Source organism: Giraffa tippelskirchi, chromosome 7 (assembly GCF_054371585.1).
Source record: "Giraffa tippelskirchi isolate mGirTip1 chromosome 7, T2T-mGirTip1v1.2.pri, whole genome shotgun sequence".
Taxonomy (NCBI): Eukaryota; Metazoa; Chordata; class Mammalia; order Artiodactyla; family Giraffidae; genus Giraffa; species Giraffa tippelskirchi.
This window is the reverse complement of record NC_137281.1, coordinates 160,892,879-160,917,874: the sequence shown is the minus strand read 5'-3', so window position 1 is coordinate 160,917,874 and position 24,996 is coordinate 160,892,879. Positions and strand designations below refer to the sequence as shown.

At 51.9% G+C, this 24,996-nt stretch overlaps 2 long non-coding RNA genes across 2 annotated transcripts; one reads left to right on the top strand and one right to left on the bottom strand.

The window, feature by feature from the left end:
- Positions 1 to 3,991: 3,991 nt before the first annotated feature.
- On the bottom strand, positions 3,992 to 17,667 carry LOC145513895 (uncharacterized). Its single transcript, XR_014059762.1, has 6 exons — positions 17,463 to 17,667; positions 6,617 to 6,957; positions 6,376 to 6,439; positions 6,085 to 6,238; positions 4,336 to 4,417; positions 3,992 to 4,254 (listed from the first exon to the last, which is right to left on the bottom strand). It is a non-coding gene; the product is annotated as an uncharacterized LOC145513895 (long non-coding RNA).
- A 102-nt stretch (positions 17,668 to 17,769) lies between these two features.
- Positions 17,770 to 22,465, top strand: LOC145513896 (uncharacterized). The gene is made up of 2 exons (XR_014059763.1): positions 17,770 to 19,583; positions 20,069 to 22,465. It is a non-coding gene; the product is annotated as an uncharacterized LOC145513896 (long non-coding RNA).
- Positions 22,466 to 24,996: the final 2,531 nt, after the last annotated feature.

Below are 24,996 nucleotides of genomic sequence, written 5' to 3'. Positions count from 1 at the left end.
TTTATTTTTGAGTCATACTTAGAGTCTGAACTATTCCCTTCTTTCAATTACTTTAGCTAATTAGTGCCATGCTTAAGCTTTTCCTTGGTTATTTTCCACTGAAGATATCATCAGTTTCCATAAATAATTTAGGTGCACACTGTATCCCATTTAGAAGACAGTGAGAACCTCCAGATACTTCTGAGGAGGCTGGAACTAGAAAGAGGAGGCAGCCAGCCTGGGGGCCTCTTACCAAGGCAGGTGCTAAACAGGAAGGACACCTCCACGCCAGGCTGTCATTTCCAACCGCTGCAAAAGAAGCACCATCTCATGTGCGTTTCTGCAACGCGACCCGGACACTCCTCCCAGCAAGAGGGGGCACACGTCTGCTCCCCACTGAATCTGGATAGACTCGTGATTTGTTTGACTGATGGGGAAATCCGCACTGCAGAGCCAAGATGCCTCACTTCCTGGGGTCATCTGGTCCCTTACTCACCCCCAAACCCACAAATGCTCCTTGACTCAAATTCAAGAATATTTCTGCATCTGCTTCTCACAGGCTTCAGTAATCTGACTCACCTGGCCTCTCTGATGTTATTTCAAATGGCATCTTCCAGTCCCTCTTATAACCTACACACACACATTAAAAAGAACACTCTTTCTTCAAAGGAGTCATAGAGATGGCCAATAAGCATATAAAAAGATGCTCAGCACCCACCCCTAATTAGGGAAATGCAAATCAAAACTGTGATGAGATAGCACTTCACACACAATAGAATACTACTCAGCCATAAGAAAGAATGAAATCTTGCCATTTGAGACACAGAGATGGATCAAGAGGGCATCATGCTAAGTGAAATAAGAGAAAGACAAATACTGTATGACTTGATTATATGTGGAGTCTAAAAAGCAAAACAAATAGACAAACACAGAACAGAAACAGTCACAGACACAGACACAAAGAAGAGAGGGGAGGAGGCCAGGATAATGGAAGACAGGTAGAGGGGGCAGAGGGGCAACCTTCCATTACAAAACACGAGTCACAGGTAGGAAGTGGACAGTGTGAGGGACATAATCAGCAGCTATATAATATCTTTATACGGTGACACATAGTAACTAGACTTATTATTGTGATTATTTTGAAATGTATAGAAATACGAAATCACTACACTGTACGCTAGGAGCTAACACAGTGTTGTAGGCCAATAACACTTCAAAAACAAACAAATCAATGAACTCATAGGAAGAGCAATCCGATTTGAGTTTACCAGAGGTGGCAGGGGGCTGGGTTGGGGAAGGGGAAATTGGATGAAGGTAGTCAAAGGTACAAACTTCCAGTTGTAAGATAAACAAGTACTAGGGACGTGATGTACATGATAAAAAGAGTTAACACTGCCGTGTGTTATAAATGAAAGCAGTTAAGAAGGTAAATGTTAAGAGCTCTCATCACGAGGAAATAAATTTTTCTATTTATTTCTACTGTGAGATGATGTATATTCACTAAACATGAAAATTATTTCATGATGTATGTAAGTGAGATAATTATGCTGTACAATTTAACATATGCAGTACTGAGTACCTCAACATACAGTACTGAGTGTCTGTTACACCTCAACATACAGTACTGGGTGTCTATTATACCTAAACATACAGTTCTGAGTGTCTGTTACACCTCAGTAAATCTGGGGGAGAAAACAAGTGTTGCGAGGATGTGGAGAGATTGGACTGTTGTGCCCTGTTGCTGGGGAGGGAAAACAGTATGGAGGTTCCTCAAGAAATGAAAAATAGAATTACCACGAAATGTAACAATTCCACTTCAGGATATATACTCCCCAAATTTCAAAACAGAATCTCAAAGAGACGTTTGTACCTCCATGTTCATGACAACATTACTCACAATAGCTGAAATGTGGAAGAAACCTAAGTGTCCATTGATTGATGAGTGGATAAACAAAATGTGGCATATACATATAATGGAATATTATTCAGCCACACAAAGGAAAGAAACTCTGACATATGGTTCAACACAGATGAAACTAGAGGACATTATGCTAAGTGATAAGCTTGTCAAAAAGCAAATGTTATATGATTCCGCTTATCTAAAGTGCTCAGAGCAGAGTCAACATCACAGGGACAGAAGATAAGGACACTCGTCCCAGGGGCTGGGGAGCGGAACCGGGAGCTGCTGCTTCCTGGGAACAGTGTTTCCGTTTTACAAGGTGAAGAGAGTTATGGAGATGGATGGTAATGCTTGCATAACTTTATAAATGTCTGCAATACCACCAAACTGTACACTGAAAAATGGCTAAGATGGAACATGTTATGTTACATGTATGTTACAACAATTTTTTTTAATGGGAAAAAAAAAACAAGAAAAGAAAGACCGTCCTCACTAAGTCACGTTGATCTGCGAGTCTCACCGTCCGTAACTCCCTGTGCGTCCCTCGCCCTTTTAACTTCCTCTCGAGCTGCGCCCAGGCCCTGAAGGCCTTCTCCAAGCGTTTCAGCGGTTCTTAAGCATTACTCATTGCGTGTGTTAGGTTTAGGCAGCGCTTGTACTCATCTGATTTTCAGCTGTGTATCCGTTGATGTGGGCTTCCTCAGTGGCTCAGCAGTAAAGAATATGCCTGCCAATGCAGGGAACACAAGAGATGCTGGTTTGATCCCTGGATGGGAAGAGTCCCTGGAGGAGGGCATGACCACCCACTCCATTCTCGCCTGGAGAATCCCCTGGACAGAGGAGCCTGGTGGGCTGCAGTCCACGGGGTCACGGAGTCAGACACGACTGAGTGACGGAGCAGCATACATTGATAGGGGTCAAAATACTACGCCATTTCCATTCTGGTTGGTAAACATCTGCTGCCCCAGACTCCGCCACCCCAGGTCCCCCAACCCCCCTCTGCTGCTCCATCCCTAGGGCTGTAGTCTGCTCTGCTCTGACTGGTCAGCGCCTGTGCCGTTCTGGTTGTTATATACTCTGAATATCACCTTTGGAATTAGGTTCAGCTGCACACAACAGAAAAAAGGGGGGACTTAAACAAGACAGTTTGCTTCTCTCACACAGAAAACTGAAGAGATAGGCAGTCCAGGGACTGGTGATGCCACAGGCATCAGACACCCAGGCTCCTGTCATTCTGTTATCCCCCGTACACGTTATCTATGGAGAAGGAAATGGCAACCCACTCCAGTATTCTTGCCTGGAGAATTCCAAGGACAGAGGATTCTGGTGGAGTACAGTCCCTGGGGTCACAAAGAGTCAGGCATGACTGAATGACTAACACACACATGTTATCTATCTGCAAGATTGGTTCACACTCCAAAGAGGATGCTAGAGCTCCAACCATCACATCAACATTCCATACCAGCAGAAGCAAAAAAAAAATGGGGCAAGGGACTATCCTCCCAGCTGAATCAGATCTTTTTAAGCAGCCTTTCTAGAAGTCCTACATAACACTTGTGCTTTCACTTCTTTGGCCAGAACTTAGTCACATGGCCATGTCTAGCAGCAAGGAAGGCTGGGAAATGTCGTCTTCGCTTTTTTATTAAGGTAAAAGAGGAGAATGAATGGCGAGAGGCACTTAGTAGTTTCTTAGTACAAGACTTCCTTGTGAAACCAGTCTCCTAGGATAAATCACACATCACCAAAACCACCCAGTTTATCTTCACTGTTAAACATTCAAGGTTTTATGTAAAAATAATAATAGTAGTAGTTATCATTTACTGAGCCTTACAATGTGCCCGACACTAAGTGACTGACCTGCTTTATTTTATTTAATCCTCATAAGATCCCTATATGCAGGTATTAACTGTCATTACCCCCAATTTGCAGGTAAGGAAAGGGAGGCGCAAATGGAGGTTAAATATTACTTGCCTGGGGCCACAAAGCTAGTAAAGGTGGGCTTGGGATTTGATTCATTAGCTTGCTGTGACAAGAAACCATGTTACCTTAAAGCACCAGGCACAGTGGTCCACAAAGAGAAGACATTATTAAAAAGAAACAAATAAAACCTTGTTGGTTGCTTGAGTAATTAATTCAGCATAAAGATAAAAACAGGAACTAGACAAAGGACTCAGTGGAGTGACCTGGGCCTTCTCCAGATACAGGAAACCACAAGCCTGAGAAACAGGCAGGAGATGAACGCTGTGGCTTCAAAAGCTGGGAGATTTGCAGAGACCATGGGGCGAAGCAGGGGTTGACGCTGCCCCCTCTTTGCGGTCTTCTGGCCAGCGGTCCTCAGGGACAGGTTATGCTCCAGGAATGACCCAGCGTGGCTTCTTTCAAAAGCAGGAAGGATTTTCATTTTATCCTCCGTCTACAGCTTGTTTGGATTCCTTTAATTTGTCATTGTTACTTACTAAGCAGTTAAAACATCCATGATGTCATCTTCTGCAGCGCCAACATACCCAGTCAAGTCACTAAACATCGGCTGTCAGTCACCTGTAAGTTATAATACTGTTACCATTATTATTCGTTCAACAGAAGTAATTCATGCAGGCAACAGAGGCCACTGAGAGTTGCTTCAGCTTTTTTTCATAACAGTCCCACAGATTTTAGTACAAGCCTGGGATACCTCTTTCCTCTTGTAAAAGCAGGACTGGACTTTTCCTTTGGCTCTAAAAAAGTGTTTATTATGAAAAATTTCAAATATACCAAAGGATTAGTTTGCATCATATGAAATTGCCATTGTGAAGGTCCAAAATGGTTAAATAGCAACAATATCATATGACTTAAATTAATATTGCTTCCCAGGTGGCTCAGTAGTAAAGAATCCACCTGCCAATGCAGGAGATGCAAGTCTCAGGTTTGATCCCTAGGTCAGGAAGATCCCCTGGAAGAGGAAATGGCAACCCACTCCAGTATTGTCACCTACGGAACCCCATGGACAGAGGAGCCTGGGGGCTCCAGTCCATGGGGCCACAAAAAGTGGGACGCGACTGCGCGCATGAATTAATATTACAATATAATGATCCCCTGGGCCCGTCACCAATCAATCAGCTCGAGGCCAATCTTGTTTCACCTAAACCTCTACACCCACCTCTCACCGTGCATTATTTTAAAGCACATTTCAGCCCTCTTGTTATTTTACCCACAAATATTTCAGTATGTATTCCTGAACAATTAAGACTCTTTTTAAGTATAATCACCAAACCATTTTAACATTCCCTAAAAATTAAAATCATTCACTGACATCAGTAGATACCCAGTCAGTGCTCAGCTTTCCTCAGCTGTCTCATGAACGCCGTTTTGTTTGGTGGGAGGTTGTTGATTTTGTTTGTTTGTTGTTGCTGTTGCTTTCGGCCACACCACCCAGCACGTGGCCACACCACCCAGCACGTGGGATGCTGGTTTTCCCAGCCAGGGATCGAACCCACACCCCCAACACTGGTAGCACAGAGAATTAATCACTGGACCATGAGTGTTTTAGCTTTTACTGCCGTTGTTTCTTAGTTTCTTAGTAAGAATCAGAATCCAAAGAAAGTTCATATGTTATCATGGGTTGATATTTCTCTTGAGCTTCTGTTAAGTACATCTGTAAGTTCCCCTTCTGTTTCATTTGAGGTTATTTTTATTTTCCTTTTGTTCTTTTTCTTTACAATCTCTTGTTGATGAAATATATAGTGTTTTTCCTTTAGACAGGATCTGGCTGCAGTCCCTGTAACTCAGAGTTACCTCTAGAGGCTTGATCAGATTCAGGCTTGATTTTTTTTAAGTTTTTTGGCAGGAGTATTTCATAGATGGTGCTGCGGTCTTCCATCAGAAGGAAAATAAAAATAATTTCCAGCTGTCATCATTTTATGATGTTAGCTGTCATTGACGATCACTGCCTAGATTCACTGTGCTCTAAATGGCTGTAAATCGACCTTGGTGACAGACAGACGGCAATACTCAGCTGAAGGACTTGTTCTCCTCCCTGCCTCTCCGCTCCCACCCCCAGGGCTGTGTTGCTTGAGAGGCCTCATCCAGGCTAGGATGCATCTGGACGCTACACTTCCCGTCCACCCCTCTCCTCTTTCTCCCAACCTGCCCCTCGAGCCCGTGGCACATTCATGGAAGGCTGGGGAAAGAGAACAACCTTGAGCTGGGCCTCGGGCCTCAGGCCTCACCCTGCGGATGCCAGCCTTGGAGGTTGCTAGGATACGCGGCTCCCAGAGCCTCCTCTTAGTGGCGTCCTTCTGGAGCAGCTCACAGACTCTGGATGGGCTGGCGGTGCAGTGCGGGGAGGGGGGGGCAGTGAAGGGCAGCACCCAACGGGCAGGCCTGCCAAGGAAGAGAAGGCCGAGGTCCCTCCTGGCCCTCCATGAAGCTGGGACCGGTTCCCCCAGAAGCGTCTCTACACGGAGATGAATTCTGACACCTATGGTGAAGGCAACTCTGAATTTCACCCCCAGTCCTACCTTCTCCTGAGACTTGCATTTCTTCTGCAACATGCCCTTCTATATATAATTCAGAAGATATAACCTGAATAAATGAATGAATGTAAGAATGATTGTCAGCCCTCTCCCCAGCCCCCGTCTGGCTGGCAAGCTTCTGATCTACTTTAAGATTCAGCCAAGGGCTGTATCCTTATCCTCAAAGCACCCTTCCCTTCAGGCTGCCAGGCGGATTCAGACACCCCCTCCCTGCACTCACACTTACCCACAACATCAAAATTATCTGTTAAAGTGCATGTGCCCTCACTGAGCCTCATTCTCCTCTGGACCCCCAGTACTTGGCACAGTGCCTTCAACAGGTCAGTTTTGATGCATGAGTGAAACTGCTCTGTTGCATGCCTCTGGCAACGGGGAGCTCACTACCACAAGTCAGCTCATTCTAGGCAGCTTCAAAGCTTTTCCTTATGCCCAGCTGAAACCTGTCTACCAGAAACCTCCTCCTAGGACCCTTGGTGAGCCTGCCAATGCCACAGTGAGCAAGCCAGCTGCCTGTTTCACAAAACCACCCGTCAGAGTTGGCTCGCTCTTCATTGCTCTCTGCAGCACCTACAAAGAAGCAGTGGGGAAATGGTCAGACATTCACGTTCGAAGTCACCAAGCTTGACTCCATGGAAGCTTCCCTAAGGTCAGAGTTGTTGGTCCCATTAAGCATTCTGACACTTGTACCCCCTCCTTGGTCTTGCACCCCCAAAGCTGCATCTTGACTCAAAACCACCGGGCACAGGCCCAGATGCCAGAGAGCGCAGGCGGAGGGCACGGGTGGGGCCCTGCAGGCTTCCTGGGTGTGAGGGCATCCATCCCGGCCCTTTCCTGGTACAGGTGAGCAGATGTCAGGCCCAGACAGTAGGCACAGTGTACTCAGGATCACACAGGAGAACCTGTGTAGAGTTCAAACAAGAGCCAAGACCGGTGGGAGAGAGGGGAGGGAGGCAGGCGGAGAGGAGGCAGCGACACAGTGCCATCGAACGCCACAGTTGATCTGCCATGAGCCAGTCTGCTGGGGTTTATGCGCCCCCATCCCTGGGTAGCAGAAGAGCTGAAATCCTTCCTGACATCTCAGGACCAAGCTCCTCAAATCCCAGCAACAGCTTTTCCAAGTCTACCCTGGGGCTCACTGACAGCAGTTCAGAGAAGAGCCCTGTCCCAACAAGCCAGCCGGGGGAAGGCTCCTGCCAAAGACGGCCAGGGGAGCTTAAACCAGGCACAGCGGTGAGAGCTGGCCCTTCACTCCCACGGCTTTGGGATTAAGGGCTCTGGAGCCAGGGCTTCCCAGATGGCGCAGGGGTAAAGAATTCATCTGCCAGTGCAGGAGACACGAGAGGGTTCCATCCCTGGGTCGGTAGGATCCCCCAGAGGAGGAAATGGCAATGCACTCCAGTATTCCTGCCTGGCGGGTACGTACAGTCCATGGGGTCGCTGGGGGCACAGGCACGCTTTGGAGCCAGCCCGCCTGGGTGCGAAGCCTGGCTTTCCCACTCACCAGTCTCATGACCTTGGGCAATCACTGTCCTCACCCAGCCTCCATGTCAGTGGGGAGTTAACGTTTATAAAAGGAATAAAGTGATATATAAGGCTCAGGACAACGTCTGCCAGTTAGAAAAACGGTCAGTTAGCGCTGACCATTATTAAACACGTCCACGTCCTGCCAGGCTCTGGGGATGAAAGCGGGGGCGGCCCGGACAAGATCCTTGTCTCCCCGGGGCTCCTGGACGGGCGGGAGCACGGTCAGGGGGTGGTGGTGAGGAACCCGGGCAGACCCCGGTCCTGGGGGTCGTCTAGGAGGCGGGCAGTGGGGAGGACGGGTGAAACTCGCCCCTCTTCCGCAGGAGGAAGCTGACGCCTGGCGACAGCCTGGACCCCGGGTGGACCAGTCCGCAAGCCCAGCACCAGCGCTCTCCGCGCCCGGGACGCAGCGAGGCCCACCGTCCAGGCCGCGGGGGAGGCCGCGGAAGGCCGCGCTCCCGACCAATGGGGGCCCACGGTGATGATGTAATGCGTGGTGGTCCGCGCGGTCATTGGCTGCCCTCCCTGCCACTCCAGAACCGGGCTGTGGGGTGCTTTCGGACGCTGGGGAAGGGGTCCGGGCAGGGCTGGGCGCGCGCTGGGGGAGCCGAGGCCCGAACCCCGAGCCCAGGGCTCTCCCCGGACGGATCCGGGGGCGCGCGGCTGCCGGCCGCGGCCTCTACGAGGCTCAGGGCTCCTGGGGGGCCCGGGAAGCGGGCTCCCAGCACCCCCTCCATCGCCCCGGGGGCAGCGCGAGCGTCTGAGGGCGCGCAGCTCCTGGGGTTTAGAGGGCCGGCACCCGGCCGCCGCCTGCGGGACAGCCCGGCCCGGGGAGGGGGCTGAGCTGAGAGCGCGGGGCCTGGCTTAGCGGACTTCTGCACGAGGCCCCGAAACCCGCTCCGGTGGCGCGATGAATTGCAGGTCTGAGGCCGAAAAGTGAGGCCGGCCGCCAGGAGCTTCCCAGGACCTGGCTTTGCCTGAGAAATAATCACTCTGCTTCTTAAAAAGCAGCTCAGATGACCCGAGGGAGAGGGACCGGGGAGGCTGGGGGTGGAAACCCGAGCAGAGGAGAGAGTGAGACCCCTGTGCCCTCTGCCCCCGGAAGCCAAGCACGTGCCCTGCTCCCCAGGGCTTCGTCCTGCCCCAGCTCTATGAGGGCATCCCTGTCGCGGTGCCCCCTTTACAGGTGGGGAAGCTGAGGGACGAGAGGTGCCTGGGGAAGGCCAGGATCTGAATCAGGACGGCTGGGGGCCAGTGCCGCTCTTCCCTGGTCCCCACCAGAGACCCCCGTGGGCTCGGGGAGCCCGGGAGAGCGGGCAGCCTGCTGAGGGCGCTCTTTGCTGCGGTTCAGGGGCTTCTCCCTGCAGGGGCTTCTCGCTGCAGAGCTCAGGCCCTGGGTGCTGGGGCGTCAGCGGGTGCAGCTGACGGCTCCAGAGCGCGGTCTCAGTAGTCGCAGCACATGGGCTTAGTTGCTGCGAGGCATGTGGGATCTTCCTGGACCAGGGATTGAACCGGGGTCCGCTGCATTGGCAGGAGGATTTTTTAACCACTGGACCACCAGGGAAGTCCCATCTCAAGTGAATGAACACATGAAGGTTCTGGGCACAGAGCTGGGCGCATTTTAAGGGCTGCCTGACTCCAGCACAGTGCTCACGCCCCTGCCCAAGGCTGGGGGGCTCCTGGGCAGAGTTCTGCGCCTTCCCGGAAGGGGCCCCGGGACTCAGTCGCAGGTACCCTGGAGGACGCGCCCCAGGCCACAGGCTGTTCGAGGCCCCTCTCTGAGCACGGTCCTTGCTCTGTGACTCTTCAGCGGCCCTGCCCCCGTCCCACACCCCCGAGTCCACAGCCCGGTGTCCTCAGATATTCTTCCTCCCCCCTCACCGTCTCCCCGCTCCAGCCAAGCATCCCTCCTCCTTCCCCAGAGTCGCATCTCAGCTGCCACTGTCTTCTGAAAACACGGAACCTCACTGCAGACCAGGCTATAACCGACTCGCCGGGAGCCCCCTTAAGACACTGTGAGGAAACATTTTATGCCACTGTTGGAAACTGAGGGTATTTGTCAAGACTGCAGAGGTCGCTGGCATGACTCGGCGGGGCCGCGCTAAGGCAGGGGTTTCATGAAAGCACACTGCCCAGGCGGTGGCGGGGAGGGGCGGTCCCGGGGGCACCGGGCGGCTGTGCCCCAGTTTTATGTTAACGTTCCTGTCAGCCTCAGCAGCAAGAGCCTATGAGGGGGATGTGAGGCTTGCTTGAGGAAGAAATTCAGAAAAAAATCAATGTTGTCATTAACTTCATTTGCTCACTGCTACCCACAGCATTTAGCATTGGGTTGGTTTTTTTTTTTTTTTGGTATCACCACACTGGCATGTGGGGTCTAAGTTCCCCAACCGGGGATCGAACCCATATCCCCTGCGCTGCAAGCGCACAGTCTTAACCTCTGCACCGCCAGGGAAGTCCCACTGAGGGTGTTACTTTGACATCTTACCCTAACTCATACATTCAGAAATGGAACAGAGAAGGACAAATCATATGATATTGCTTATATGTGGAGTCTTCGAAAATGATACAAATCAACTTATTTACAAAATAGAAACAGACTCAGACAGAGGAGCAAACCTTTGGTAACCAAAGGCACAAGGGGTGGAGGAGGGAGAAATCAGGAGTTTGGGGTTAACACACCACTACATATAAACAGACGCAACAGGGACCTACCGGATGGCACCGAGAACCATACCCTGTAAGAACGTATGATCAAAAAGAAGCTGAAAAAGAATTATATATGTGTGTGTGTTATATATTCATAACTGAATCACTTCGCTGAACACCTGAAACTAACACAACATTGTAAATCAACTCTACTTCAGCAGGAAAAAAAAAAGAAAGGTGGGACAGGAAAAATTTTAAAGGATCAACCTATATTCAGGAAAAAAGGAATGAGAAGACACGAGGAGCACTCCACTTCCCTAGGAGCACTCCCACTTCCCTGGGAGCACCCCACTTCCATAGGAGCACCCCCACTTCCCTGGGAGCACCCCCACTTCCCTGGGAGCACACCCACTTCCCTGGGAGCACACCCACTTCCCTGGGAGCACACCCACTTTCCTGGGAGCACCCCACTTCCCTGGGAGAACTCCCACTTCCTTTGGGGGAAACCCCTCTCCCCCACTGTTTACACTCTTGATGGGAGAATGGCCCCAGAGTGGGATCCCACCGCAGGAGCTCAGGGGACAGACAGTGCCTTCTATAGACTTGGCTCAGCAGCAGGGCGACATCTTCTATCTCAGGTCATTCCTGCCTATCGTTAGAAAGGGGCGTTAGCAACCGCAGCAGATTGATCTGCTAGCAGTAACCAGGCAGGGTGGATTCATGCCCAGCTTTGCCAGGACTAGTTATGTGACCTTTAGTGTGTTATTTCACTTCTCTGAGGCTCCGTTTTCTTCATCTGGAAGAATGGGCAAATGTTACAATCAGGATTTTGAGTAAAAGAAGCTGACACAACAAACATGCACTGTATGAGTCCTTTGTACACGATTCAAAACCAAGCACAACTAAGCTTCATTACGGAAAGACGCATACACAGTGGCAAAACTAAGACAAAAAGAAAAGGAAATGATCTTCATAAATAAAGCTGTGAGTGCCCACAGGCTACGGGAGGGGACGTGAACGGGAGAGATTGCTTAGGGCTGCTGGCATCATTCTGTCTTGATAGCAACCGGATTGTTCATTACATGGATATTTGCTTTAGAATTCACTATGATTAGAATTACTCCTGGACTTCCCTGGTGGCCCAGTGGTAAAGAATCTGCCTGACAATGCAGGAGACAGGGGTTCGATCCCTGGTCCAGGAAGATCCCACTGCCAGGGAACAGCTAAGCCCAGGAGCCACAACTCCTGAGCCCCTGGGGCCTTGGGGCCCCCGCCGTGAGGGGCCCCCGCCGTGAGGCGCTCCCGCCGTGAGAGCCCCCTCACCACAACTAGTGAGCAGCCCCGGCTGCCCGCAACTGGAGAAGAGCTCGCGAGGAAAGCTCGCCCAGCAACAAAGAGCCAGCACAGCCAAAAGAAATAAACAAAATTATACACATATATAAAAGAATTGCTCGTGACACTTTCCAGCTGCTTATGTCCTCTTTGGCGTGTCTGCTGGATGACCATGAGAAAGAGGACACCGACTCTGTCTTTAAAGAGGCTCATTAGCTGCACTTTGCCCACAGTCGGGCCCGTGAATAATCCTCCTCCTGCCTGCCCCCCTCTCTGGTCCATAACCCAGTGTCCAAGCTCCGTCCTGCTCTGCCTCCCGGTCCCGTTTCACAGCGGAGCAAACTGAGGTTCAGGGGGGCGAAGGCGTGACTGCTTTCACCCTCAAGGGCCTCCAGCCTGAGACCTACTCTCCTCGACAACCTGAGACTCCCTTTCTGCCTGGAGCTGCTGGAGGTTGTGTGTGAATCCAGCCGCCTCAGAATTAAGAGTGAACAGAGCACTTCCTCTTCTTTGGAATCTGTTCCAACACCCTCCCTCTCAGGCTGAAAAAAAAAACAAACCAGTTGCAATTTCCTTCCGCCCACGACTCCCCCGTCGCCTGCACTCAGCCTTGGGAGGGGTAGAGGACTTTATGATTTTGTAAAGAACCGATGCACACCGTCCTGAGCTCACATAAGCCCTTCTTTCAGCATCCTTCTGCAAACCACTCCAGAAGAATAAACGCTGGGCTGGGGAGAGCACCAGGCCCCCGCAGGTGCACCTAAGATTCCAGCTCAGGCACCACGAGCTTGCAAGAGGCCCCCGACTCCCCATCACCTCAACAGATGTGGCCCTCATTTCCGTTTGAATAAATTGCCTCCAGCTTGGAGCAGTGAGAACTTTACAAGCGGTCCCGCTCCCAAGGCCGGTAATTTGCCAGAAATTAGCAGTGACTAAGACACACCAGCCTCCCTTTGTTCTAGGCGGTGGGACCAGCTTGTCCCACAGTTTTCATGTTCAGCGTTGGTTGGAGAGCTGTGGACACAGCCGTCCAGAGGCCCCAGGCCTGGGGTGGGGGGCTTTCCTTTTCCGTGTCCCCCTCTCCTCGAGGAGGCTAAAGAGGGAGATGCAGCTGACTCCCCAAGAGATTTGTTCATCTTCCTTGTTTCTCCCCCATTTCCTATTCACTCATCTCCCAGAACAGGAAAGAAACAGAAGTGGGCGGGCTGAAGGGCGTTTTTACTGCTTTGTCAAAAACTGGAAGTTTTTCCAAAGACTAGTGAGATCCTCCAGCACCCTGACCTTTAAGAGCTGGAGGGAAAGGGCCCCCCACTCTGGATTTGTAACCTGTCCTGGCCAGGCCCAGCCCAGGCGTGAGGCCACAGCAGCAGGGCTGCCCTCTTAGTGAAATGAACTGCACTTGGCGGAAGTCCACGCCAGGGCCCTGCTCTGCGCTTTACAGGCTGGAAACTTCATGCATGTCATTTCACCGCCCTATACCTCAGCTTATGCATCTGTAGAATGGGTATGACAAGGCGGAATAGGATGTCCTACAGGGCTTATGGAGAGGCAGAGCCAGCTACCTAATTTGCAGGACCCAGTGCAAAATCAAAGTGCAAGGTCCTGTTTCCTGTGTGGAGCCAGGGACCCTGCCTTGGTGGCCTGTCCTAGGAACTTGCCCAAGACCTGGGACATGAACGTTCCCTTGCTGCCCATTTTCCCACAGCCGCTTTACAAAGAATATTAATAAGTCTACTTCCTACCTTTGAAAAAAAAAGCAGAGACTTCCGAGGTGGTCTGGTGGTTAAGAACCCACCTGCCAGCGCAGGGACACCGTTTCAGTCCCTTCCCGGTGGGAAGATCCCACCGGCCACAGAGCAGCTAAGCCCGTGTGCAGCAGCGACCCCAGCCCTCACGCCCCCACTCGGCGCAACCGGAGGAAGCCTGTGCCCAGCGACGAGGCCCAGCACAGCTATTCGTTAAAAACACTTATTACAATTATTTTTCAGAAAAGCAGATCTCTTCTTCAAAAATTATGAAACATTTCAAGAAGGCAACAGCAGTGCATTAAACCAAGCCTGGGGCCCAGAGGGCCTGCCCAAGAAGCTGACCCTGTGCAAGATGTTCATTCATTCATTCAGCAGACAGTGGGGATTCTGTGCCAGATACAAGTCACATGAGCTAACAAATGCCAAGGCTCAACAGATCTGGTTCACAGCAGGTGTTCAATAAACAGCACCTTCAATTTCATGTGAGCCTCGTGATACAATACAGTAGGTATCACCATCTCCATTCACACATCGGGAACCTGAGACTGGCCCTTCCTAACCTGGCTAAGAGCCAGACGCCCAGACACTTTGAGTACCCACCTGATGACTGTAGGTCATAAGTATGAAAAGAGACATCCGCAGGGCCCCAGAAAAGCTCTTGGGTACCAACTCTAACGTTGCTATCTTTAAAGGCACAAAGGCAACCTACATTCTAAGCCAGACTTGCTACAAAACTGACTTTTGCATTTGGAAAGTGAAACATCTGCATTGAAAATGTAAATGTGGTCATTTCATCAATAAAGCAAGTAGATTTCCTCCAATTCAAAAGGGAGTAGAGAGACTTCCCTTGTGGTCCAGCAGCTAAGACTCGGGCACTCTCAGTGCAGAGAGCCTGGGTTCAACCCCTGCTCAGGGAACCAGATTGCATGTGCTGCAGCTAAGTGTTTTCACGGCGTAAAGATCCCACGTGCAGCAAGGAAGATGGAAGATCCTGCCTGCTGCAACTAAGACCCAGCGCAGCAAAATAAATAAATGTTTGGAAAATGTAGTGGAGAGTACACTGGGAGACGCAGAGGTCTGAACGAGATAAATCATCTATTATGAGTTGGCACATAAGCGCTCTAATGCTCAGTCATGTCCAACTCTCTGCGACCCCATGGACTGCAGCATGCCAGGCTTCCCTGTCCTTCACCATCTCCCAGAGTTTGCTCAGACTCATGTCCATCGGGTCAGCATGAGTTGGATGGCATTGAGTTGGATGGTGATACCATCCAACCATCTCATCCTCTGTCGTCCCCTTCTCCTCCCGCCTTCAATCTTTCCCAGCATCAGGGTCTTTTCCAATGAGACAGTTCTTTGCATCAGGAGGCCAAAGTATGGAGCTTCAGCTTTAGCATCAGTCCTTCCAATGAATATTCAGGACTGATTTTGTTTAGGATGGACTAGTTTGATCTCCTTGCAGTCCAAGGGACTCTCAAGAGTCTTCTCCAACACCACAGTTCAAAAGCATCAATTCTTCGCCACTCAGCTTTCTTTATGATCCAACTCTCACATCCAACATGACTACTGGAAAAACCATAGCTTTAACTATACGGACCTTTGTAGGCAAAATAAGGTCTCTGTTTGTCCATGGGATTTTCCAGGCAAGAACACTGGAGTGGGTTGCCATTTCCTTCTCCAGGGGATCTTCCCCATACACGGATCGAACCTAGGTGTCCTGCATTGCAGGTGGATTCTTTACCAACTGAGCCACCATGAAAGCCCAATGGGAGCTCAGTGTGTGTTGGTTCAGTCTGACAGTGAGCTGGTCGCTAGAGTGGACCAAGACCAGTCTTTTGGTTCTCAGAGCCAGGATCTGTCAGGTGTTGGGCTCTTTTCCCTTCAAGCAGGCACCTCTGCTTCCTAGACCAGGGTGCCACATACAGGAGTGTAGGTTGTGCACTGCACACAAGAACCAGTGCTCCTCAGAGCTGTGCAGCATGCATGCTGCATGGAGGCCAGATGAGGCAGACCTGCCTCCCTAAACAAACCCAGATGCCCAGGACAGACAGCCATGAACTAGAGCCTCCGCCCTCCCCCATGACACCACCCCAGCCCACCAGCCTCAGGAAAACCTCCCCCTGACCCTTCCAGCCGACAGCGAGGGGAGAGTCTCCACGTGGGGAGGGTGCCTGGCCCCTGTAGCCCCAGCTGGGGGGCCTCTCAGTGCAAACCCTGCCAGCTGTCTTTCATTTCTTTGCCTCGTGTAGAGCAGGTGAGTCTGACGGCTGAGGCAGTCCACCGCAGTGACGGCGCTGCCGGACAAACACAGTGCCAGCCCCCAGACCCGACAAGGAGCCCCCGCCTCCTCCCAGGGAGCCTCTCTGTATCAGAGATCTTGCTGATTTCCATAACTGACCATTCGGGCCCCTCGTTTTTTCTCTTCCCATGCTGAGTTCTCACTCTTATGTTTTAAATTCACCAATAAAGAGTAAGCCCACGAAAGCCTTGACCTCAATAAAAGCAGAAGCCCAGGTTCTCTCTCTCTCCCCGCCACAAGGCCTCACTGTGTTGTGTAATTTCCAGGTCCTGTAAGTAATAAACCTTCATCTTTTCCAAGGTTTCCTGATGGGTATTGGTGAAGGATGTCTTACGATCACGATAAAAAGCACAAGGACCAATCCAACCCCAGCATTGCTTACTGATAGGCTGAGCTGGGGACACACAGCCTCCTGACCCTCCTAAGGGTGTTCTTGCTAATATGCTGCCGCCAGACAGGGCTTCCCTGGTGGCTCAGCAGTAAAGAATCTGCCTGCCACTGCACGAGATGGAGACGTGGTTTCCATCCCTGGGTCAGGAAGATTCCCTGGAGGAGGGCATGGCAACCCACTCCAGTCTTCCTGCCTGGAGAATCCCATGGACAGGGGAGCCTGGCAGGCTGCAGTCCGTGGGGCCGCAGAGAGTCAGACGCGACTGAGCAACCAAACGACAGCGGCCACCCGGCAGCTCTGGGGTGGGGTGCTGCCCGCCACTGCCACCCTTCGTCAGTCCCCGTAACCCCCTTTGCCCACCTAAGATCAGCCAGAAGCCCTGAATCAAGACTCCTGCAGAAGAGATGGGAGGATGCCTGGGATGAGCAGCTGCCCGCAGCAGGGCCGCTTGCCTGGCCTCTGGCCTCAGCGCTCCGCCTTGGGAAGGATCCGCCCACCAACCGCTCCAGTCCGCTGCCACGGGAGCCTCCTCACCCAGGAGGGATGCCTCCAGCAGCAACGCTAGTCTTCTGCATGTCGGAGTTCCCTCACTTCAGCCCTGGGACCCAGAGGAGGAAAGCAGTCCCAGTTCTAAGCAGCCTGCATCCTGCGTCCTGACTCTGTGATCCTATGGACTATAGCCACCAGGATCCTCTGTCCACGGGGTTCTCCAGGCTAGGATACTGGAGTGGGTTACCATGCCCTCCTCCAGGGGATCTTCCCGACCCTGGGATCAAACCCATGTTTCTTATGTCTCCTGCATTGGCAGGTGGGTTCTTTACCACTGGTGCCACCTGGAAAGCTCCAGGCAGCCTGCATCCTACCCCTTACTCTCCCCGCCAGCATTTTCTGGAAGCTTCCATCTGTACAGGCCTCACGCTCAGAGCACTGAGGTTTAGGGTCAGGAGACCTGGATTCAAGTCTTGGCTCTGCTCTGAACTACCTGTGTGACTTCTGGAAGTCACTTCACTCACATGTCTGGCCCTCAGTGTCCGCATCCATAAAATGGGGACAATATTGGCTTCCCTCCCAGAGCTGCGAGAGGGGCCTGTGAGTGCTGAGGGGAAACTGCTTTCTGTATTTCTAATAATACCTGTCCAGTGTGGGTATTTCAGTTCTCTCTAGAACTGGATGGGGCCCCAGAGCAGGCCGTCAAGGCTCAGAAAGCCACCGTTGACTGCAGCAGCTTGCGAAAGCTTCCCGTGGAGAAGCCGCCACGAATGGCTCCCCTCCTGCTCCTGTGGAGAAGGGAGACGAGCCCCGGGCCCTGCCTGTGGGCCTCTTCCCACGTGGTCACTGCTCTGTGGGCCTGGCGGTGCGGTTAGCAAGGGCGCAGCCGTTGTGACTTCAGAACAGCCAGCTCTGCCCCTGGTGATGCCAGAGGAGGGGCGGGCTTGCCCACTGGCTCGGGGGTGACGACCCCAGCTGCCAGTGCAGGAGATGCGGGTTTGACCCCTGAGCCGGGAGGATTCCACACGCTGCAGAGCAGCCGTAATGAGTGTCTGTGCTCCAGAGCCGAGGAGCGGCGGCCATTGACGCCCCCGCGCCCGGAGGGCGCGCCCCCGCAAGGAGACGCCTGAGCCCCTCGGCGAGAGCGGACCCCGCTTGCCACAGCTAGAGTAAAGGCCTCCCAGCAAGGCAGACCCAGCACAATAGAAAATAAATAAAGTTGTTTTTAAAAAAAAAAAGAAAAGGAGGGAAGAACAGCAGAGAGATGGAAAGCGGAGACAGTGATCCGGAGAGGGAGACAGAGAACTGTCCGCGGAGAGAGACTGTCCAGAGACAGAGACGCAGACACGGAACCCAGCGCTGGGAGGCCGCGAGGACGGCAGAGCGGGCGGGGCGTGTCTAGGGAAAGGGCGCGACCAAGGAAAGCAGAAGTCAGGACCGGCCGACTGCAGGCCGAACGCCTTTCGCCTCAGTGTCGCGGGCCAGGTCGCCTGGGAGGCGTCTGACCAGCAGTTTGCAAGGGGCATAGGCGCTCTCCCATCAGTAGCTTCACAGAGTCTCGAGGTTGCCCCTCCGACGGGGCTGCCCTCCCTCACCGGCCCTCCCTGTGGTTTCCGGAGTGGCGGCAAGGGCACCGGGAGCAGCGGGCAGGTCATCCCAGCCCCTGCCTGCGGTGCCAGCCCTTCCGACCAGCGGAAGCCGATGAGGGCTGCGTCCCCCCAGGAACCCCTCATCGTCTGAGCTCGCGGGGCCGGGCCCTTCCAGCCGTCATAAAGCCCGAGGTCCCTCCTCCTCCGTCTGACCTCACCGTCCACATCATAAAGCCCAGGGTCCCCTCCTCCTCCTCTGGCCCCTCCGTCCAGTCTGGCCTCCAGATGACCCTCCCTGCCCTGGGCAGCAGGGCCGTGGGCGACAAGCAGGCTCGGAGGCCCCAGGCCGGGCTGAATCCAGCTCTGCCTTCTCGTGGGCCCTCACTTCATTTTTACTTGTTTGTTCATTTGCCAAGCAACACACGGGAGAGCTTAGTCCCCTGACCAGGGATTGAACCCACACCCCTGAAGCGGAAGCACAGAATCCTAACCACTGGACTGGCAGGGAAGTCCCTGCAGACTTATTTCTTTCCCAATCTGAGCCTCAGTCTCCTCGTCTCTCAAAGAGGACACCGTGTGGGTGCGCAGTAGCCGCTCCCTAGACCAGCGCCTACAGCCAAGAACCCAGGACCTGTGTTGTTCTGGGTCCATCCCTTCCTCGTGGGTCATCTTCCCTCTTCTGGGCTGTTTCCCCAAACACGAAGTGAAAGGATTGGGGTGATTGGCTTTGCCATGTTTTTGATGGCAAATTGCAGTGAGAAATAATTTTTACATCTCAGTCCAACAAACACTAGATGCTTATATAACTGAAACAAAACTGGCATGAACCAGACTGTGTGCCATGGGCTTGCAGACTGACTTCACGGAGTTTGAAGAGCACTGGGCAAGGATCCTCAGCGGCACTTAGAGGTCCCGACTAGGGGAAGTGGGGTGCCCACTGGGCAGGACATCGTCCCTTGCCTCACCCAGCCTCCCCGTCTCCAGCAGAACAATTCAGCCCTTCTGCATTTCATTCATTGGGCTTCTCCGTAAGGTTTAGTTAGGAAAAGGGGCTCTTTGGTTAGACTCGTGAAAAGATAAGACTAAAACCGGCTGGACTGGCAGAGATGGGGTGAGCTTTGATGTTCTATGATGTTCTACGATTCTGGACTATGATTCTGGACTGGCAGAGATAGGTGAGCTTTGATGTTCTATGATTCTGTGGTTTGAATTGAAATGAGCAAAGTGGAGTAACTGTGAAAACCAAATACAAGTTTCTGGGAAGAGATAGAATTAGTGCCTTTGAAGAGAAAGATTTTATTTTAATACATGATTATTTGCACATTAAGTAAAATGATTACTTGTATCAAGCGCCTTCTACGTCCCAGTAACATTTATGTTACTCGGTGTGGTCCTCACCACAAACTTGTGAGGAAGGCCTTCATATGCCCATTTTATAGATAAGGAAACTGAGGTTCAGAGATGTTTAGAGCTCACCCGAGTTGACAGAGCCACGAAGAGCATCTCTCCCACGAGGAGAGACTACTGAACAAGAGAAGGTGGTGCGGGAGGCCTCGAACGGTTCAGTTTCTTCCTTGTTGAATGGAGGGCTGACGGAGCCGAGCACGTGTCTGGCTCATAATAGTCACTCAGTAAATGGGAGCTTTTTTCTCCAAGCCAGGCTTCAGCAATACGTGAACTGTGAACTTCCAGGTGTTCAAGCTGGTTTTAGAAAAGGCAGAGGAACCAGAGATCAAATTGCCAGTATCCGCTGGATCATCGAAAAAGCAAGAGAGTTCCAGAAAAACATCTATTTCTGCTTTATTGACTATGCCAAAGCCTTTGACTGTGTGGATCACAATAAATTGTGGAATATTCTGAAAGAGATGGGAATACCAGACCATCTGACCTGTCTCTTGAGAAACCTGTATGCAGGTCAGGAAGCAACAGTTAGAACTGGACATGGAACAACAGACTGGTTCCAAATAGGAAAAGGAGTCCGTCAAGGCTGTATATTGTCACCCTGCTTATTTAACTTATATGCAGAGTACATCATGAGAAACACTGGGCTGGAAGAAACACAAGCTGGAAGCAAGATTGCTGGGAGAAATATCAATAACCTCAGATATGCAGATGACACCACCCTTATGGCAGAAAGTGAAGAAGAACTAAAGAGCCTCTTGATGAAAGTGAAAGAGGAGAGTGAAAAAGTTGGCTTAAAGCTCAACGTTCAGAAAACTAAGATCATGGCATCTGGTCCCATCACTTCATGGGAAATAGATGGGGAAACAGTGGAAACAGTGTCAGACTTTATTTTTGGGGGCTCCAAAATCACTGCAGATGGTGATTGCAGCCATGAAATTAAAAGACACTTACTCCTTGGAAGGAAGGTTATGGCCAACCTAGATAGCATATTTAAAAGCAGAGACATTGCTTTGCCAACAAAGGTCCATCTAGTCAAGGCTATGGTTTTTCCAGTGGTCATGTATGGATGTGAGAGTTGGACGGTGAAGAAAGCTGAGCGCCGCAGAATTGATGGTTTTAAACTGTGGTGTTGGAGAAGACTCTTGAGAGTCCCTTGGACTGCAAGGAGATCCAATCAGTCCATCCTAAAGGAGATCAATCCTGGGTGTTCACTGGAAGGACTGATGTTGAAGCTGAAACTCCAATACTTTGGCCACCTCATGCGAAGAGTTGACTCATTGGAAAAGACCCTAATGCTGGGTAGGATTGGGGGCAGGAGGAGAAGGGGACGACAGAGGATGAGATGGTTGGATGGCATCACCGACTTGATGGACATGGGTTTGGGTGGACTCTGGGAGTTGGTGATGAACAGAGAGGCCTGGTGTGCTGCAATTTATGGGATCGCAGAGAGTCGGACACGACTGAGCGACTGAACTGAACTGAATATACAGAGCTGAGCATAGTACCTGGAATCTAGTAAATCTTTAGTAAATGTTCATTATTGGACTTCCGTGGGGGTCCAGCGGTTAAGAATCCAGCTACCAATGCAAGGGACATGGGTTCGATCCCCAGTCAGGGAAGATTTCACATCCGGGGGGCAGCTAAGCCCGTGTGTGGGCCAGAACTACGGAGCCAGACCGCGAGTGCGTGAGCCGCGCCACTGACCTGGCACGCCATGGCTGCTGGAGCCGCACGCCAGGGGCCCGAGCGCCCCAACAGAGAAGCCCATGTGCCACCACCAGAGAGCAGCCCCCACACAGCAACCGAGACCATCGCAGCCAACAATAAACAAGGAAACAAGTTTTAATGTTAATCATTATTATTACGTTACTAATGTTTGCTTTCTGTACCCCCATCACCTAATGAATCACAGTGCTTGGCAAAAGCACAGATGCTCAGTAAATCTGTGGGAAATAAGCATACCAGGAGGGAATCATTTATTATTAATCACCTGCTATCTACAGAATTTCTACTAAATACTTACATCAGTCAGCGGTGGCCATGAAATGCTGTGTCTAACAAAGCACCTCAAGACTCTGAGCATTACAACCGCCATCATTTATTCTCTGAGGGTCTACAGGTCAACAGGGGCAGCTCTGACCCCACACACCCATTCTGGTCCCAGGATTCAAGGGCGGCCGTGGTGAGGAGACAAGTCTCTTGTGATGCTGGCAGACGTGCACCAGGATGAGTGGAGATACGCACAGCCTCCTACCGCCTAGGCTGCGAACTGGCGCCCGGCCACCTCTGCCCACTTGCTGGCAGTCAAAGCCAGTCCCGTGCTCAGCCGTGGATTTAGCAGACGAGGATGTTAGGAGTCTGTGGCCAGGGTGTGGGTGTGTGATGCCAGCAGAGACAAGTGAAGAATCATGATCAGCGATGCCGCCTGCCATGGTGCTGACCTTCACGTGGACCTTGAACTTGCAGGTGCCCGAGGGCAGGTCTCTCTACCGCTGCTTTCCTCTGGTCCATCTCCAGGAATCACTGGAAGGATGCACCCCCACCAGAATCTTGGGGAGAAGAAAAAAACCCAAGACGAAAGTGAAATGGATGCTGGAGCATTTTGCAAGTAGAACATGTGAAGCGTAAATAAACAGAAAGTAATTCCTCGCGATTTGCCCTCTGCAGTTAGGGATATTCGTACAAATCCTTCCTAGCAGAGTGTTTAATTTCGAGAAGCTGAAAATCAAGATGACAATGTGTTGTTTATGAGCAAATTTCAGGGTCTGCAAGTAAGAAGGAAGTATGGCTGAAGCCCACAGACTATTTTTCCCTTCAGGATCGAGCCTCTGTTTTAACCTAACAGCACCCCTCGTTTCAGAAGGGCCCCCTTTTTCTCCTCCAGGCCACCGGGCAGGGTCTGATGGGAGTGCGGGGAGCTCAGAGGGCAGGGACCCAAGTGTGCTGACTGCCGCTCTTAAACAAGGAGTCTCTTGAGCTCTGGGTGTTCCCGTGGCCAGTCACTGGGGGACGCCCTCCACCCTTGGAGCTGGGTCCTCAGGCCTTCCTGGGGACACTGGGTTGTGCCGGAAAGAGGGGCAGAGAAAGCAGAACTGTCGGAGCTGGGGATGGGCAGGGAAGTCTGTGTTTGCTCCCTCACAGGGGCCAAGACTGTTTACCTTCAAGTCTGTGTTTTTCACGGAAGCGGAGACCAGCAGAGGAAAAACGCCCTTGTGAAAACATTTCCATGAATTTATTTTGTTCATCTGCAGGGACACGACCCCTCAGCAAGGCCTCTGGGATTTGACGTGGTCAGGATGAGGCTGCTGAGAATCCACCGCCGCCTGGTACCCGGTCTGCTGGGTCCATGGTAGAAGGACAAGGGCCCCCCGGCTGTGCAGGGGGTACTCATACCCCACGGGGCCCCTCAGTACAATTCAGGTCTGTCTTTCACCTCAAGAATGAACAAGGGAATCAGAAGTCCTGGGTTTGTGGTACCAAGTCTGCCAATGCAGGAACGTGTGACTTTGGACAAGTCACTGAACTGCTCTGGATCTCATGGTTCTTTTCTTAAAGTGGGTCAAAATCTCCTACCTCACAGGGCTACTGTGGGACCAAATGTGGACATGAGTATAATATGATGCATTTTCTTGACTGCCTGAACAGGGCGGGGCTAGGGCCTGGGGGCAGGTGTCTCTGCGTGGACACAGTTCCCTTGCTGGAACAGGAATGGGTTCCAGGAAACTACTGAACCAAGCCAAGGGATGATGCTTGGAGCTCATGGACCACCCGGGAAGCCAGATGTATTTCATTGGACCAGATGAGAGACCCGGGAATCAGGGGAACATGCAGAGGAGGCTTCCAAGGATGTCTTCCCAAAAGAGGGAGAAGGCCTTTGGGAGATATGGAGTACTAACACTTCGTACTAATCTAATATACTCTACTTATCTAAGTACTACTGAGTGTACTGAGTACTTAGCGTACTGAGTACTTGGTAGTACTAAGTACTATTAAGTACTGAGAACTTAGCTCTTACATAGACAGGACGGGCCCTCCTGGTAGGGACAGTGCTGTAAGTGACACCCTGGAGGGTGTGTTGCACACAGCGTGTTTGGAAAAGGCCAGCCGGGTGAGTGTGCTGAGTGGAGGAATTGTGCAGAGCAGTTAGTGGGGCTGCAGATAAAAAGGGAAAGGAGCAGATGGCAACGAGCCTTGAATGCCAGGTGCAGGGGCTGAGATCTGTACCGAGCAAAAAACTTTCTCAGGAGCAGATGATGGGAAACCAAGCCAACTAGCTTAAGCACAGTAGAGAATGTCTCAGCTCATACAACTGCAGCTTTGGGGGCTGGGAGACGGGCTTCAGGCAAAGCTTTATCCAGAACCATGCTCTCAGCACAGCCTCCTGAGTGTTGGCTCCTTTTTCTAGGGGGATGTGCCCCTTCATGGGCTCGAGGTAGCCCCCAGCACACTTATCCAGGTTCACGTCCAGAGAGGAAGGAGGGCATCTCCTCAGAACTCTAAGCCAGCCTCCAAGGACGTGTCACTTGCCTATAACATGTCCCTGGGACCAGGCCAGCCTCTCCCCTGGAACTGAGTTGCCTGTGTGCATGCTAAGTCACTTCATTCACGGCCAACTCTCCACGACCCCATGGACTGTATCCCGCCAGGCTCCTCTGTCCATGGGATTCTCCAGGCAAGAAGACTGGAGTGGGTTGCTGTGCCCTCCTCCAGGGGATCTTCCTGACCCAGGGATTGAACCCGCATTGCTTACATCTTCCACACTGGCAGGCGGGTTCTTTACCACTAGCGCCACGTGGGAAGCCCGAACTTGGGCTGAGATTAGTCCTACTCAGACGGCGTGCCTGAGCCTCCAGGGTGGGCCGGTCCTGTGAACAGCCAGGGAAGTGTTCCCCAGAGGAGGGGGACAAGCCCGTCCCGCAGACTCATCCTGCCTGCGGTGAAGAGCTCCACCAAGGGACCCAGCGGGGCATTTCCCTGGGACTAGGCTGACACTCTGGGAGCCCTGGCCCTGCAGGAGTGGACCTGGCATTTCAGCAGTGGCTCCGTGGCCTCCACATAATAGAAAGCTAGTTCAGTCCACACTCACCCACACCGGCCCCCCGGAATGCTGGAGATGCGTTGTACTGGGTCCTCACCTCTCGGGCCTCCAGAGAGCAGGGGAATGAGACAGACCGAGGCTGGAGC